Consider the following 14318-nt stretch of genomic DNA (forward strand, 5'->3'; position numbering starts at 1 on the left):
AACACCCCTTATGTCTTATGTCTCTACTTAATTTGCCTTGGTAAGCTACATTATTTCCAAGGCCACAGAAGAATTGTTCTTCAGTGTTCTTAACCGCTGAGCCATTATCTCTCCAGCCCCGAGGACATTCTCTTCTACCATACACAGGTACTCATATAGACACACACCCAGCTACAAATTTTTAAAAAAGAGTGAGAGGGACTAGTTTACGTGAAGAAGGGAAGAAGACATCAAAGATCAGGATAATTACAAGAAAATGGAGAAATAGGGGTTAGAGAGATGGCCCAGGGGTTAAGAGCACTGGCTGTTCTTGCAGAGGACCTGGGTTTGTTTCTCAGTACCCCCATGGTGGTTAACAACTATCTGTAACTCCAGTTCCAGGGGATCCGATGCCCTTTTCTGACCTCCACAGGCATTGCAGGACACGAGTGCACTTACATACATGCAGGCAATACACGCATACACATAAAATAAAAATAATAAAATATATTTAAAAGAGAAAACAATACCATACATATCTATCTTTACCTGTGTATTATTTTTCTTGTTACTATGGCCAAATACCTGACAGAAGCAGCTTGTAGGTGGAAGGGTTTATTTTGTCTCATGTCTTCAGGGGGATTCCAGTTCAGAACAGGGAAGATGCACCACAGCAGCCCCCTGGCGGCAGGGGGCACAGGTGAGTGTAACTATTGGAAGCCCACCCCTAGAGATTAACTTCCTCTAACCAGACCCCACCTCCTAAAGGCTCCACAGTCTTTAAAACAGTACCACAAGCTGAAGACCAAGGGCTCAAAACACGAGCTTTAGGGGACTTCTAAATGAAACGGTAACAACCCATATTTGCAGGACGAGTGGATTGATTTATCAAGGAAGGAAGGAAGACATCATTCCTTGTGCTGGATAGCTTACAAACATCTGGGTTGAGGGAGCCTCAACTGGGAATTGCTTCCACTGAGCTAGCCTGTGGCCATGTCTGTGGGGCATCTTCTTGATTGTTGTGTTGCATAAGAAAGCAGGCTGGTGGGGGGAGGGGGGCCCAGGGGAGCAAGCCAGTAAGCAGCATTCCTCCATGGCCTGTGCTCCAGCGCCTGCCTCCAGGTTCCTGCCCTGAGTTCCTATATTGGGCTCCCTGATGAATTGTGACCTGGGAGATGTAAGACAAATAAGCCCTTTCCTCCCCAAGTTGGTAGCGCTTTGTCACAACAATGGAGAAACAAACCAGAACATTCCTCATTGGGGAATGGGCTTGAGAGCAGGAAGAAAGTGGGTGAGGTCGGGGAGGAGCCAGACATTGAATCACTCCAAGTCACCTGCTACAGGTCAGGTATGAAAGATCCCCCAAAGACTCATGTGCTGAAGACTTGGTCCCCAGCTATGGCTGTTGCTGTTGAGAGATGGTGGAGTCTTTAAGAGGTGGGGCTTGTGGGAGTAAGCTAGTTCATTGGCTATTGGGATGTTAAGACCATGGCTGGCCTCTCTCTCTCTCTCTCTCTCTCTCTCTCTCTCTCTCTCTCTCCCCCCTGAGGTGTCCTTTGCCACACAGTCCCAGCATGATGTACCATGTTGTCACAGGCCAAAGCAACAAAGCCCCAAGACTGTGGACGGAAGCTATAAGCCAAAATAAGCTTTTCTTTTTTATAAGTTGATTGGCTCAGGTATTTTGTCACAGTGGGTATGGGTGTGCTTGAGGTTGACATCAAGATGTCATTCTCAGTTACTTCTCTGCCTTATTTTTTGAGACAGGGTCTTTCACTGAGCCCGGTGCTTGTTGGTTCGGCTACACTGTCTGGCCAGTTGGTCTCTTGGACCTTCTGTCTCTGATTCCCAATGTTACAGGAACATGGTGCTATGCCTAGCTTTTTTATGTGGGTGCCAGCGATCTGAACTCAGGTCCTCATGCTTTCAGAGCAAACACTTTACCCACACTTTAAATTTGAGCCCACCTCTTTGGCCTCCATTTGTGAGATTTTTGAGAGAGGGTATTGCTATGTAGCCCATGCTGGTTCTGAACTGCCTCAGCCTCCTGAATCACTGGGATTACATTCACATACCAGCCCTGGTACATTTTGTATTTTTCACTTCTGGTTACCTGCTGAAACACAAGTTTCTCACTTGGCCAGTCTTGCTTTTGCACCATGTCTTTGGAATTAGAAGGGTGATGGTATGGGCCATGCACAGGCTGACTGGACCATTTGAGAACACATTCAATCACAGCCCAGCGTCTTTGAAAGGCCAGCCCTTATGTCTTCTGTGACCTCATTCTGTTCCTTAGCTTGGATCCTACATCTTCTCTTTTTTCTATGTTCCAGGGCCAGGAGTCCCTCCATCTTTCTCAAAAGCATTATCAGCTGGAGATATGGCTCAGTGGTAGAGCACTTGCCTACTGTGTAGAAAGCCCTCAGTCTTACTGGTGCCCAGTATTACTACATTAAAAAACATAAACAAAATGACCGATTTAGCATAGAAAAATTACATATTAAAGTAGAAACATATAGCTCTGAATAAAATTACAGGTCACCAGTAGAAATCTGGCATATAAATACTGTGTGCTTACCAATTATGCCACTAGAACTCTATCAATAGAAACCTGTAACCACACACACACACACACACACACACACACACATACAAGATGCTGCACAAGTTTGTCCTTATGCACGGATACAGTGAGCTTCAGGAAGCACAGAGCAGTGAGAGCTCCACTCACCTACTCAATTGGGGCCACATAACTGCTTTTTTCTAGAGTAGTGATTTTTAATAATTTTAGCTTACATGCCTTATAATGAAATTTTGAGAAAACTTCCCTCAATGTTGATAAGTCAGCATCTGAAATCTTCCTATAGCATAACTTTAGATAGTTACATGAGGCATATATCTTGTTGTACCATAAAGTGCTGATGTTCATTGCTTTAAAAATGGGCCAGGGGGTGCCAGGAACTGAACCTATGTCTTCTATAAGAGCAGCCAGTGCTCTTAACCACTGAGCCATCTCTCCAGCCCCCCACTCCACCTCTTTACCACCCCCAAGTTCATGTTCTCTCTTTTTTGCCCCTAAATATCCATTCACCTCAATTTGTGCTACCCATACACTCTTGGGCATTGTAGGACCATCTACTGGAGTGTGGTTGGCTACCAGGAGCCATACTGTTAAAGAAAACTGACCTTCCCTCCCTGAGAAGCCATCAATTGTTCATAGCTCCTCTGTTACATACTGGGGATTCTGAGCCCCTCCCTTTTCCATACTAGAATGTTGATTGGCTTGATCTTGTACAGGTCTTGTGAAGGTCTTGTGTAGGCAACCACAGCTACTGGAGTTCAAGACTGCAGTGATCCTGTCATGTCCAGAAGACGCTGCTTCCCTGACCTCTGGCTCCCTGACCTCTGGCTCTTACGATCTTCCACAATGTTCCCTGAACCTTGGAGGAAGAGGTCGTGTTAGAGATGTTCCATTTGTGGTTGAGCATTCTGCCGACACTTATTCTTTGCATTTGATACTTGTTTCAGTGTCAACTACCATACACTGCACAGACTTCTCTGATGAAGTCTAAGAGACGCACTGATGTACGGTAGAGAGATATGAATTCAGAGGGCAGTTTGATATTATGCCCATTTAGCAAAATAATAGTGTAGGGTTTATCCCTGGGGCCCGTGAGCTCCCTAACCGTGGATTCTTAGCCAGATTTACATTATCAGTCATGTGTTTCCTCTTGTGGAGTGGGCCTTGAATGCAACCAGAAAGCAATTGGTTGCCCCTGTAACGTTCATACCACTACTGCACCCATGGATAAGAATGTGGATGACCCCCCCCACCTCCTACCAGCAACCTGCATAGAACCTTCTAGTACTATGAAAGCTAGCCAGCAGGGAAAATGCTTCCTGTTTGATACTTACTTGACTTCTCCATGTCTTGTGACCAATGTATGTGGTGTCTTCAGCAACAGGGTCTTACCATCAAGTTCTGGTGAAAAACTAAGGGCAATGGCAATAGCCTGTATTATTTTGGAGGTAGAATGATATGACACAACTTGGCAACTCTTGTTAGATAACACTGAATTTCAAAGAAATATCATGAAATCTTCTTTCTTTTCCTTTTTTGGTTTTTTTTTTTTTTTTGAGACAGGGTCTCCCTGTAGCCTCAGCTGGCCTGAAACTATGTAGATCAGGCTGCCCTTGAACTCACAGAGATCTGCCTACCTCTGCCTCCTGAGTGCTGGGATTAAAGGTGTGAGCCACCATGCCTGGCCTTATCATGAAATTTTAATCCTGGGGTTTTAGCTAATGTACTTTGAAAATGTCAGAAATCATCCAGAAACAAACAATACAAAAAAAAAAGTTTAAGTAGAGAAAAAGGACTTTTGTAGTACTAAATAATCATTATAGGTGTTCCCTTAATTTACTCTCTTGGGAACAACTCAGGCACAGTGGCATACCTGCCCCACCTTTGCTGGTGAAGAGCTGTTCCTCCCATTCGCCCACATAACCATGTAGGCTGACTTACAGTTCTAGCCCTGGGGCTTCCTCTCCAGTAAGTCAGCGGGTATATAAAGCAGGAACTTCCCCAAGTCCTGTGGGACAGCAGAGCCTTTATTAGTCACTAAAGGAGGCTTCCCTTTAGTGTGATTCTTCAGCCTTGTGTTTTCCCATAACGGGATAGGAACCTCTCCAGAAGCCAGGGAGAGCTGAAATGGGTGTCTGTCTCCTGCAGATGGAGGAGAGGCTCTGGTGAACTTGGGGCCCCTCAGCCAGCTGCAGTGGGAAAGGGTGCATGAGGGTGAGACCTTGGAAGCCCGTTCTCTTAGCTAGCCCAGGTGCGCCCCTGGGAAGAGAGTCCCCACATGTCCCAGGGCAAGTGTGCCCAGGAAGCTAGGGAATCCTCCAGGTGAGGAGGTAAAGAGGCAAGTTGGGGAACCTGTTTGGGGTTGTGTGCTGAATGGCCATAGACAGAGCTTCCCAAATGGAGATGTTTCCTAACTTACATGTTCTACCCCAACAAACCTGCCATAAATGGGAAATATTCTTAGGCTGAAAGTGCATTTAACCTACCTAGGTCACAGCTCAGCTCAACCTGCCTTGAACATACTCAAAGCGCTTTAGCCTAGCGAAAGCTTATTTTATCATAAAATGCTGGGTACTGCGTGTAACTTACTGAGTGCAGCTCTGAACACAAAGGATATCGTGGTTTCATTGAATATATTCTCACACCAGTGTGACATCAATGTCACAAGTTAAACCATCCTAAGCTGCAGACAGAGTCTAAGTGCAGATTCCATGTCACACCCTCTTTCCTGTGTTCCTGGAAGACCCAGAAGCATCTGAGCACAAGGTAGGGCCCCCCAGCCACACTCAGCCAAAGAGCTTTCTTGGAGGTGAAGGGCTCAAAGAGATCATAGGAGTTCTTTGATATTTATTTATTTGATTATTGGTTTTTGGAGATAGGGTCTCGTGGTATAGCCCTGGCTAGCCTGGAACTCATTATATTGACCAGATTGACCTCCAGCTCACAGAGATCTACCTGCCTGAGTGCTGAGATTAAAGGCGTATGCCGCCACGCCAACTCTTTGTTTTTATTTTAATCTCTTTTTTGTGTGTATGGGTGTGTGTGTGTGTGTGTGTGTGTGTGTGTGTGTGTGTGTATGTGTGTGATGGCATGGTATGTGTGGAGATGAGAGGACAACCTTGATTCGAGTGTCAGTCCTCATCCTGTACCTTGTTTGAGACAGGGTCTGTCTTGTAGTTGACCACTGTACTCCAGGCTAGCAGGTCCACAAGCCTTCAGGGCTTTCTTCAGTCTCCATTTCCCACCTCCACATAGGAGTGCTGGGATTACGGATACGAATGCTACTGAGTCTGGTTTTCACATGGGTTCTGGGGTTCCAAACTCAGGCTTCAGGATTACTCTAGCCACAGAACCACTTCCCGAGCTGGGGTGGGAGTGCTGTAGTTCACACTTGAGCATCTGAAGGAACAAAATTCAAGCCGTCGGAGACAGCTAAACCGATAATTCACCAGAGTTTTATAAAGAGGAAGATTCCCAAGGGTACAGTTGGTTGACCTTGTCAAATAAAAACTGCAGGAGACCAGTATTTTGGACTGAGCCTCTGCAGTGGACAAGGCTAAAGACCAAAATGACATCACTTGTGCTAAAGCTCTGCATGAACAAACCAGAACTAAGTTGTTGTCTGACTGCATGAGAAATCAGGAGACAGAGACCATAGATCATAAAATTTCTCCAACAGGCCAGTTTTGGTCAACACTGATAATGAAGTCCCCTGGGTTTTAATCCTTAGGCATCTGATGCTAAGCCAGCAGGTGTTTTCCTCCTAACCTGTCTGCCTGTCTCCACTTTTGAAATGACCCTTCTGCTTTTTGGCTCTGTTGCTCTTCTTTTCAGGCATTTCTGTCTGTTAAAACCAACCCCCACCCCCAGCTTGACTCATTGGAATATTCATTTAATTTTATGGAATCATGTGTTACCTCGTTCTAGAATTCAAAATAGAACTGTTAAAATGTTTAAACTAAACTGTTTTTTTTTTTTTTTTCTTTTGATAAACCACACTGGAGTCCAGCAGCCTACAGTATAATAACTGTTTTCCTAGTCAGGCATAGTAGCATAGAGTACTCGGGAGGCAGAGGCAAGAAGATGCTGCAAGTTGGAGGCTAGCCTGGGCTGCATAGTGAGACCATCTCAAAACCAACTAACTATCAAACAAGCAAGAACTGTTTCCTCTGCACAACTCCAGTGTCAAAACTGTGCCGGGGAGAGCTGCTCCCACTGCTGGTTCAGCTGTGTCTTCTTTTCACCCTCCTCTGCTGATGCTGGAAAGTCTTAGTGGCTTTTGTCTTCTGAAGTGCGACATGTGTGAGAAGATGTTCCCACTGATCTCCTTTCCTGAACTGGGGAGAATTCAAGTTTGAAAGGCAAACCAATGAGAAAGGGATCTTCCTTTGAGGAATCTGTGCTCTTTGTGCATGTGTTTCTTGTTTCCCAGTCTTCTGTCTCTCTTTCAGAGGGGTAGTCGTATGCTGTATCTCACTTTTCCCTTTGTTATCCAGGCTCTCCCCACAGTGAGACACAAGGTTGCCCAGGATGAAGACTGCCTTTCAACTTCCCTTGAATATGGTTAAGCTGCAGTGCTACTTACGCAGGTCAGGTTGTAGGAAAGCTCCTTGAAGGGCCAGGGATGCCTGCCTCGTGTTTCTTTAGTGCTCCCATTCCTTGTTCTTCCCATTGCCTCTTGCTGTGTTCTGAATCACAGCCAAATCCAATGGCACAAATCACCATGATTTACAGTTCTGTGCCCTATGTTTGTTTCAGTCAGTGAGACTGAGACTGAGACTGAGACTGAGACTGTCTCAGTCAGATGACACTGATGATGGTCTCATGAGATTATAATGGAGATGAGAACTCCTGTGGCCTAGTGATGTCATTGTGATGCAGTTTCGTGTTACCTGTGTGTGGCACCCTGACAGCAGTGTAAAAACATTGCATGTGCAATTGTAAGCAGCATACAACAAGCTATGATAGTAAATGACTATGCTCTACATGTTACACTATACCATACTTTTATTATTTTAGAGTGTCTTTTAGTAATAAAATTGATTGTAAAACAACCTGCCCCTTGACACCTGCAGCAACCTCCTCCATCTTTTGTCTGTTGTGTCTCTTGGTTGTGTCCAGAAACCAAGTGTTGGGGAGGGGCAGGTTGAGATAGCTCAGAGGGTAAAAGTGTTTACTGGCCAGGCATGACGACTTGGGTTCAGATCCCGGCCCTCATGTAAAAGCTGGGTACGGCTGTGCATGCTGGTGACCTCAGTACTAGGGAATAGGAGAGTAGGCAAGAGACAGGGGGATCTCTGCCTGAGACTTTCTGGTCAGCTAGTCTAGCTGGGAAAAACAAACAAACATTGAGTTTTAGGTTCAGAGAGAAACTGTGCCAAGGGAATACAGTAGAGAGTAATACAGGACACCTGACAACCTTCTTTAGCCCCTGCATGCTCATGTAGACTGGATGCATCCACATACACACCACATACATGTACACCACAAATACACACACCAAATAAGCAAGCAAACAAACCATAACCACTTGGTGTGAGTGATCCAGAGTATGCCAGTTGGTGTCAGGGCCAGCTGGGATGTTTGTACAATGACAGAATCCTATAAAAAATGCATTTCTGAGAGTGTGTCCTACTTGCTAAGTGACATGACCATCTTAGTTTTGTGCTGCTGTCTCACAAAAAACAAGTTGGAAGGTTTCTCTTGCTGTCATGGCTGATGTTCCATTCTGGTTGTGAGACCTACAATGGCTTCGTGGGCATGTCCAGCAGTTTTCTCTGAAGTATCTCATTTAGGCCATATGGGTTTTATCATAGCATGTTGATCTCAGGGTTTGAGAGGAAACTTTGAGATCCCTTAAGGTCTAGTCTCTGTCATTTACGCAAGGTCAAGTCTGCCAAATGTTACTGATCAACCTGGATTTAAGGGCAGAGAAAGAGATCCCAGGCCTTGATTGTCAAAGAGACCTACTCCTCCTCTTCTTCCTCCTCTTTTTCTTCCTTCTCTCCCTCTTCCTTTTCCTTCTCTTCCTCCTCCTTCTGTCTCTTGTCTTCTTTCTCCTGCCCTCTCTCTTCCTCTTCCTCCTCCTCCTTGTTTTGTTTGTTTGTTTGTTTGTTTGTTTGTTTTGAGACAAGGTCTCATATATCCAGGCTGGGCTCAGACTCACTATGTAGTCAAGAATGACTTTGAATTTCTGATCCTCCTGCCTCCACATCCCAATTTCTGGGATTACAAGCATGTACCACCAAGCTCTGTTTATGTGGTGCTAGAGATTGAACCTAGGGCTTTGTGCATACTGGCTAAGCACTCTATCAACTGAGCTGCATCTCCAGTCCGAGGTGGTGTTCTTGACATTACAAAGGTGTTTAGGGAGGAATAATACATTGTGGGAGGGGACTATTGTTAAAAACAGTGTATCATGCTTGTTGCTAGGCGTGGCATCTAGAGCTCAAGCAGCCGTGGAAGCCCCATGTTCAGAATATGGAAGCCACAACATGGAAGACTCTGAGTCCCTAGCAACTTTGTGCAGCTTCCTCAGGAGCTGTAGACTAAGTCCAATGTGTTTTATGTGTGAGGCCAATGAATCCCTGCACTATTCAAACTACTTTCATTTTGGATTTTCTGTCACTTGAAGCCCAATCCTAATCTACCTATTTTCCAGCTTTCAACCTCTCTTGAGAACCAGCTCTGCTTTCCAGCTTAGTTCACCACTATGTAGAATTTTTTACAGTTTCAGGTTTGGGATGTACCTTAGTTTTGTTTACTGCTGCTGTGATAAAAATATCCAGAAAAAAAAGCAACCTAGGGGAGAAAGGGTTTATTTTAGCACACTGTTCCAGGTTACAGTTCACATTAGCAGGGAAATCACAACAGCAGGAGCTTGAAGGAGTTGATTATGTTAGACCCATAACCACAAACACAGAGAATAAGTGAATTTATCCTTGTTGGCTTTCTCCAATCCATTTGTACAGTTTAGAATCCCCTGCTTAGGGAATGGTGCCACCCACAATGGGTGAGTCTTTCCAGCTCAATTAAAGTAATCAAGATAATGCCCCACACAGACATGCCCATAGGCCATCCTTATCTAGACAATCTTTCATTGAGATTCTTCCCAGGTGATTCTAAATTGTGTTAAGTTGACAATTAAAATTAACTACCTCAAGGAAGAAGGCAAATAACACTTGGGATAGAGTATCTTGATGCTTTTCTGTCATTTCTTATCCTATTTAGTCAAGAGGGAGAAGGTGGACAGAAGGATGCTACCATGAGATTGGGGAAGGCCAAGAATTATCTTGGGCCTGAAACATCGCCTGGTCCCATGCTGATCGATGCAGTCTCTGCAGGGCAGAGTGCAGAAACCACAGTGCTGGGTCTGGGATGTTCCAGGCACACTGCAAAGGCCAAACGTGCTTGTCATAGACTTGTGGATGAGTGGTTTGTTTGGATGTGGTCAGAAATGGGCCTGCTTTCTTATATAATGATAAGCTATGTATCTTCGACACATCTGGAAAGCATTTTTAGATTTACATGATGGAGAAAAGAGGTTTGGGTTGCTCCTCTCTTGGCTCATCTGTTTTGCATGTGTACAGGGTGGATTGTAGAGATGAACACCAGCTTTCCTCCTCTCCATCCCTTACCTGAGTTTTATAGTTGGGTTTGGGCTTTATTTGTAACATGTCACTTGAAGCTGTTCTGCAGGACAGTACCCAGAGGCCAAGTGGCATCAGATCATCTTACATTTTTTGGTGCACAGTTAGTTTAGGCTATTTTAAGTTTGCATTTTTTTCTATAATGATGTACTAAACATAAAGCATTAACTGGAATGAGGAATAGTTCATTCTGTTTATGTCCTACTCTTTTCTCCCTCACTGGTCACTGCACTCCCCCTTTCCTCCACGAAGGGAGGGTGCTTTGGTGGGAAATATATCACCCAAGGGGAAAACAGAGTTATCTCAAAGTTTCAGTCACTCTTGGAGGTCAAGAGACCTTGAATGCTTATCGGCCTTCTCTCTCCTCCAAAGGGGATGGCTCACAAGCAACCCTGGACAGACAGAGACATCCATAGATGTCAGGGATACTGACCTTGATTTGTTATTCAATGCCAGATTCAGAGGCTGCCCAGAAACTTGTCCAGAGTGTGTCAGAGGCCTTCAACAGTGTGTGGCCTCTTTCAGTCACTTGGATCCTTCTGGCTGACTTTGCATTCTGTGTCCTGTTGAAGTTTCAATTAATTTCAGTTTTCTACCAAGGACATGTTGGTGAGGCAACACACAGCAACACCATGACATACAATAAAGTTACAATTTAGTTGAAAGCAAAAACCTCAGGGCGGGGCTGTATCTCAGTGGTAAAGCATTTGTCTAGCAAGCATGAGGCTCTGAGTTTGATCCCCCAGCATCCTATTCCTATCCCCCAAAAGAAAAAAAATATATGTAGGTGTATTTTCCTCCTTTGGGAATATGGCTTAGGAGGCAAATTTGCATATGTTTTCAGACATTTGCATATACCTGACACATATTTGCATCTGGGTTCATAAGGTTCTACTTCCAAATGAGGTCATGTGAGAACCCTCATTTGTTCTATAATTTGTATTGTTCCGTTTGGACTTGTGTCATTGTCTTGTATTACTGATGTACCGTTTCACAAGTTTGTCCTCCTTTTCCCAGAACCACATACTAAAAATCACCATGGTTAGAAACCCAGCCCCAAAGGACATCAGAAGGCCTCTTGGGAACTGGCAGCTAGTGCTAGCTGTTGTCTGTCGACATTGGGGACCCTAGGGATCTCCACAGACTCCTCCAAGACAGTATTAGTTATGACACTGGGCCTTTAATTGTATATATATATGTATATATACATATAAAATTATATTTGTATTTACAGAAAAGGTCACATATAAAACTTTTATTTGTATAGAAAGGGTTTTATCAGAAGGACTGGAATGTGACTACAATTATCCTCTAGTGAGCAAAGGGAGATTCATCATCTTTAAGGACGATGTTATCAGAATTACCAGCATAATTATGTGGGGATGTGGGCTCTGAGCCCGAGTTTTCTGTGGGGAGAGGGTTATTAAGACAAATGCCAATGTTCTCCACCTCCATCACCTGGCATAGCCATTTAAATATTATACACACACATACAGCTGTGTGTAACATTTATAATATTACAATATATAATAAGAGGAAGAGGTTCTTATCTATATTAATTTTCATATTTTTTGGAATTTAATAACTTTCCAACACAAAGTGGCATTTCTGCCTTACCTTAGTTCTGAGCAAAGATCTCTATGAAATCACATATTTGATGCACTATTTTTTCTTGCACATCAAGAATCAATGCATTCTGGGGTTGGAGAGATGGTTCAGTGGTTAAAAGCATTTGCTCTTTTTTTTAATATTTTATTCATTTTTATGTATATGAGTGCTTTGACTGCATGTATATAAATGCGACTGTGTCATGGAAAGCCCACGCAGGCCAGAAGAGGGTGTTGCTCCCCTGGAACTGGAGTTACAGATAGTTGTTAGCCACCATATGGGTTCTGGGAATCAAACCCAGGTCTTCTGCAAGAACAGCCCCTGCTCTTAACTCCTGAGCTATCTCTCCAGCCCCTAAAGCACTTGTTCTTGCAGAGGACCTGGGTTTGGTTCCCAGCACCCACATGGCAGCTTACAACTGATAATTGCAAGTTCCAGGGTATTCGATGCCGTCTTCTGGCCTCTGAGGGCACCAGGCAGGCGTGTGTTACACATATATACGTTCAGGCAAAACATACACAAAATAAAAAGAAATAAAATCTTTTTTAAATAAAAAGAACCAATACATTCCTCTTTAACATTTTAAAAGCAAACCCTCGGGACTCACCTGAAATTTTCGGAGTTATAATAATGCTCTGAGAATATGATAAAAATTAACATTCACAAAGCGTGTGGTATAAGAGCAACAGTAGCTGTGATGGCTACAGCAGAACAGTGCCCTCTGTCTGAGTCTTAATACCTTCATGCTAACAGATACAAGGATCCTCACCTTGCATGCAACTAAAAAATGCCATTTCTGTGCAGCTCAATATGCAGAGAATTATGCTTTGAACTATATTTATTACAAAACAAGCAAAAGCTTTGGTGAGAGTTCTAAGAAGCTCTGCTTTTATGTGAGTGTGAGTGTGCTGTCCGACACAAACTGACACTTAATTGACAGCGTGACAGTGTCAAGAGGTGAGAAGGTCATGAGGGAGGCGTGCTTGGGAATGGATTTATGCTGTCATCACGAGAGCAAGTTCATGATAAAGGGATTTTCTTCTGTCCTGCATGTGCTGGCTTGCCCTTCTGCCTTGTTATGAGGCAGCACGAGGCCTTTGGCAGGTGCCAGAACCATGCTCTTGGACTGCCCAGCCTCCGGGGCCAGGAGCCAAATACATCTCTGTTCTTTATAAATTCCCAAGCCTATGTATGGTCAAAGTCTTTATAAATTCCCAAGTCTATGTATGTCAAACCCTGAAGAGGAGGGCTGTCTCCCCAGGGTGGCAGAGCCAGGTGCTGGAAGGATGGTCATCATACAGGACAGCCACAGACAGTAGCTTTGGATCACCTGTCTCTGGATTCCTTTTGCATAGGAAGAAACAAACCTTGTTGCTAAGCCATTACCATCTATGATTTTCTGCCACTTCAAGCTGAATGTACTTCTTCTCTTATTTATTTATTTATTTATTTATTTATTTATTTATTTATTATTTATTTATTTATTTATTTATTTATTTTTATTTTGTGGGTGTGAATGTATTGCCTGTATGTAATTCCCTCTGTGTTGTGCAATGCCCACAGAGGTCAGAGGTCAGAAGAGGGCGTTAGGTCCCCTGGAACTGGAGATATGGATGGTTGCTAGCCACCATGTAGGTGTTGGAAATCGAACCCGGGTCCTCTACAAGAGCAGCCAGTGCTCTTAACTACTGAGCTATCTCTCCAGCATCCAGATGAATGTAATACTAATGGTACCATGTTGTACAGGTAGGTGAGTGGGTCTCAGTGGCACTGGAGCTGTTGATGTAGCCAGAGCCAGTTGAGTTCTCATGAATGGAATGTCACATTGGTAGCATGAAGTTGATTGTGGAAGGAATTCCCACACTACAGAAATCAGCAAATGCTGCATAAACATTGAGGCTTTTATTTCCATTAAAATATCCAATTGTGGTCCACTTACATGTCGCTGATGGGATGGGAGGATTTTACACGGAAGTCTGATGACATAATGAGGTATCTGACCTCTGTATTTGCTCTCAGTTCATTCAGACACTAAGACAGAGGGCTACATCAGGGCCAAGGATTCCTTATTATCTAGCTCTGAATTGATTGTTCTTACTGGGAATTGAACTCAGAGCCTCAGGCATGCTAAGCAAGTGAGCTCTGCCAGTGCTACCGCCACAGCTCTCCAGCTCTGATCTGGAATGGAGGAAACCTGAGTGTTCTTGGACACTGGCTGAGCCCAGGGCCCAATCTGCCTCTGTGGTAGGGATAGTAATTAGGAAAGATAGGAAGATGGCATTCCAATGCCAAGGCTCACATACAGAGGCTAACCTACTAACCAGTTTTTCTTCTTTTTGAAGGGTGGAGACAGTTAACTTGGCAGTAGACATGCATAGGTTTAGAATTCACTGCTATACCAAGGTCAGTTATGTTCCAACAGCACATGCTACACACTGATTAAGCACAAATAACAACACTTCACATGAGTAAAGCTATTGAATTGAACCCCTCAGGAGTCT

The sequence above is a fragment of the Nannospalax galili genome, unplaced genomic scaffold, assembly GCF_000622305.1.
Source record: "Nannospalax galili isolate Female #2095 unplaced genomic scaffold, S.galili_v1.0 scaffold72, whole genome shotgun sequence".
Lineage (NCBI taxonomy): Eukaryota > Metazoa > Chordata > Mammalia > Rodentia > Spalacidae > Nannospalax > Nannospalax galili.